The sequence below is a fragment of the Triticum aestivum genome, chromosome 7D (genome assembly GCF_018294505.1).
Source record: "Triticum aestivum cultivar Chinese Spring chromosome 7D, IWGSC CS RefSeq v2.1, whole genome shotgun sequence".
Taxonomy (NCBI): domain Eukaryota; kingdom Viridiplantae; phylum Streptophyta; class Magnoliopsida; order Poales; family Poaceae; genus Triticum; species Triticum aestivum.
The window spans coordinates 71,546,756-71,550,893 of record NC_057814.1 but is presented as its reverse complement, the minus strand read 5'-3'; positions in this window follow the sequence as shown (position 1 = coordinate 71,550,893).

The following is a 4,138-nucleotide window of genomic DNA, read 5'->3' as shown; positions in this document are numbered from 1 at the left end:
GATGGGAGAGGAAGCCCGAGGCAGGCGGCAGCGGCTCTCTCTCCTTCGGGCGTGGCGGCGGCAGCCGCGCCTTCTGTGGCGTTGGGGGTGGGGGGGTCTGGGGCAGGCGGCCCTGACTCCTCCTTCCTCGCCGGCGGTCAGGAGGACCGCATCTCCTTCGGTTGTGGCGGCGCCCGCGCCTTCTGTGGCGTTGGGGAGGGGGGTTTGGGGCAGGCGGCCCTGACTCCTCCTTCCTTGCCGGCGGTCAGGTGGACCGCTTCTACTTCGGCTATGGCAGCGCCCGCGCCTTTTGTGGCGTTAGGGGAGGGGGGTTTGGGGCAGGCAGCCCTGACTCCTCCTTCCTCGTCGGCGGTCAGGAGATCCGAGCCTCCTCCCAGTGTACCTATTGCTATGGGTCTCGGATTGGGGCACTTGTCCGAGGGGTCTGGGAGCCCGCAGCCGCCTCCTCCGGTATCCTTGGTTGACCCTTCGCGGGTTTCAGTGCGAGGAGTTACTAGGGAGGAGGTCGTTGCTTTTGGCGGGATCCCGGACCCGGCCTCGACGGGGAGGCGAATGAGTGCTCGCATTCAGGAGCTTCCGGAGGTTGATGACATGCAGCAGAGGTGCGCTATGAGGGCGGCCAAGCTTCATGATGCTGCGATCTCTACTGGTATGTCCGTCAACATATCTAATTCTTTATTGCATTTTTTTAATGAGGAAATTATAAATAATGCAAACCAATTAGGAGTTTCACTCGGGGCTACAGATAGTGAGATTTCCAATTCGGTGAATGATTTGTTATTTGGAGGCGGAGCGTGCCTTAGAAACTATTCGTAATCTAGCAGCGGTTAAACCCATGAATGATAATGAGATTGATGCATTAGGGGTTAGAGTGCTCGATAATATGTGTGTGGATCTAGCACCATCCAATCATGAGTCTGAGGACGATGATATGCCCATAGATAATGCAGTTGTCTCTTCCGTTGAGCCCGGTTATGAGGATCGGGAGTCAGGACCTAGTAAACCCAAGCGTAAGTGGAAACGGAAAATTTACCCCGATTCTGCAGTTCGTAGGAGTGCTAGGATTCGGACTACTAAAAAATTTCATGATGAGTGATGAAAGGAATCTTTTGGAATAGCAGAGGTCTGAAAGACTTGGCTAAACGAAGGTTTCTTGCTGAGGCTTCTCTGGAGCATCGCTTAGATTTTATTGCTCTATCGGAGACTGGTAGAGACAACTTTGCGCCCCAGTTCCTTTCCTCTCTTGCGGGTGGTGTTGATTTTGATTGGCATTTCCTCCCTCCGCGAGGAAGATCGGGTGGTATCTTGCTGGGTGTGAGATGCGATTCGCTTGAAGTCCGTAGTGTAGTGATGGGCGACTTCGCGGTTAAGTTTCGAGTGAGGTCTAAGGTTGATGGTTTCAACTGGGCGTTGGTGGCGGTGTATGGTGCCGCACAGCCCGAGCTTAAACCGGAATTTTTGGCGGATCTTGTTCGGATTTGTGGGTCCGAGCAGCTTCCCATCTTAGTTGGGGGTGATTTCAACATCATTAGGAGGAGAGAGGAGAAGAATAATGATAACTTTGACGGCAGGTGGTCGTTCATGTTCAATACTATTATTGAAAGCTTGGATCTGAGGGAGATAGAGCTTTCTGGTAGAAAGTTTACCTGGGCTAACTCTTTGCCCAACCCGACTTACGAAAAGCTTGATCGCGTTCTTGCGAGTGTGGAGTGGGAACAGAAGTTCCCGCTTGTGACGGTTCAAGCTCTTTCACGGGGTTTTTCCGATCACACACCCCTGTTCGTTGACTCGGGGAGCCGAACCACGTGGGAAACAAAAACTCCTTTTCTTTTGAGATGGCCTGGTTCGAACGTGAAGGATTCCTAGACCTCATCGCTAGGGAATGGGCGAAGGGTGTTGGAGGTAGGACCGCGGTTGAGCGTTGGCAAAATAAGATTAGGAGTTTGAGAAGCTTCTTACGGGGTTGGGCTAATCACCTTAGTGGGGTGTATAAGATTGAGAAGGACAGGCTCCTCTCTCTTATACAGAATCTGGACATTAAGGCAGAATCCACGATTTTGGTGCCTGCTGAGCTCCAGGTTAAAACTGAAGCAGAGAAGAGGTTGAAAGAACTTCTCCGCGAAGAAGAGTTGAAGTGGGCTTTGCGAGCTAAGGTTCGCAAAGTGGTCCAAGGGGACGCGAATACTCAATTCTTTCATCTGATTGCTAATGGTAAGCACAGAAAGAAGAGAATATTCCAACTTGAACAAGATGAGGGCACTGTTGTAGGACAGGACAACCTAAAAACATATATAACCGAGTATTATAGGCAGTTATTTGGACCTCCGGAGGATAATTGTGTATCTCTCGATGAGTCCAGAACTGAGGATGTGCCTCAACTTTCGGCTGCTGAAAATGATATTCTGGTTGCCCCGTTTTCGGAGAAGGAGGTGTTTGATGCTATAGCACAGTTGAAAAATAATAAGGCTCCCGGACCGGATGGATTTCCGGTGGAGTTCTACAAGAAGTGCTGGCATATTATTAAGGGGGATTTGCTACCTATGTTTCATGATCTGTTCTCTGGACAGCTTCAATTATTTCACTTGAATTTTGGAACTATCACACTGCTTCCTAAGAAGACGGATGCTGTGAGAATTGAGCAGTTCAGGCCAATCTGCCTTCTCAATGTTAGTTTTAAAATATTCACCAAGGTCGGGACTAATAGGCTCACACAGATTGCGCATTCTGTAGTGCAGCACTCCGAAACTGCTTTCATGCCGGACAGAAACATCCTTGAAGGGGTGGTCGTCCTTCATGAAACGCTCCATGAAATCCATTCCAAGAAGTTAGATGGTGTCATTTTTAAGGTGGATTTCGAGAAAGCGTACGATAAGGTCAAATGGCCATTTCTCCAACAGGCATTGCGTATGAAAGGTTTTGATGAAGCCTGGAGACGCCAGGTCGAATCATTTACGCAAAAAGGGAGTGTGGGAATTAAAGTGAATGACGATATTGGTCATTACTTCCAGACACATAAAGGCCTAAGACAAGGAGATCCGATGTCCCCTATCCTGTTTAACATTGTGGTTGATATGTTAGCCATCTTGATAGGAAGGGCTAAGGAGAATGGTCAAGTGGATGGCTTGGTACCTCATCTGGTTGATGGAGGTGTATCCATCCTTCAGTACGCTGATGATACAATCATCTTTATGGAGCATGACCTGGCCAAGGCGAGAAATATGAAGCTGGTGTTATGCCTTTTCGAACAATTGACCGGGTTAAAGATTAACTTTCATAAGAGCGAGCTGTTCTGCTTTGGTAGAGCCAAAGACGAACAGGAGGCTTATAGGCAATTGTTTGGGTGCGACTTGGGGGATTTACCTTTCTCGTACCTAGGTATTCCAATCCACCATCGAAAGCTGACCAATAGAGAATGAAAGTGCATCGAAGACCGGTTTGAGAAGAAACTGAGTTGCTGGAAGGGCAAGCTCATGTCATATGGAGGCCGATTAATTCTGATTAATTCGGTGCTCACGAGTATGCCTATGTTTCTCTTATCGTTCTTTCAAGTCCCAGTTGGTGTTAGGAAAAGACTGGACTTCTATCGATCGCGTTTCTTTTGGCAGGGTGATGAGCTAAAAAGAAAGTACAGACTTGCAAAATGGGATATCATCTGTAGACCGAAAGATCAAGGGGGTCTTGGTATTGAGAATCTTGAAGTTAAGAACAGATGCCTTCTTAGCAAGTGGCTGTGGAGGCTTTCTTTTGAGACTGATGCTATGTGGGCCCAGATCCTTCGCAGCAAGTACCTACAGACCAAATCCTTGTCCCAAGTCACAGTAAGGCCAACTGACTCGCCTTTCTGGAGAGGCCTGATGAAAGTCAAACAATCTATGTTTAATAGGACAAAGGTCATTATTGGAAATGGCACTAGTACAAGATTCTGGGAGGATACTTGGCTTGGCGAGACACCCTTGGCCATTCAATATCCGTCTTTATATTGCATTGTTCAACGACGTGAGGTATTCGTTGCTACGGTGTTTCAATCCATCCCCCTTAATATTCAGTTCAGACGGTCATTAGTGGGCAATCGTTGGGAAGATTGGCTCCGTCTAGTTCGGAGACTAATGGATGTCCATCTTTCTCAACAACCCGATGA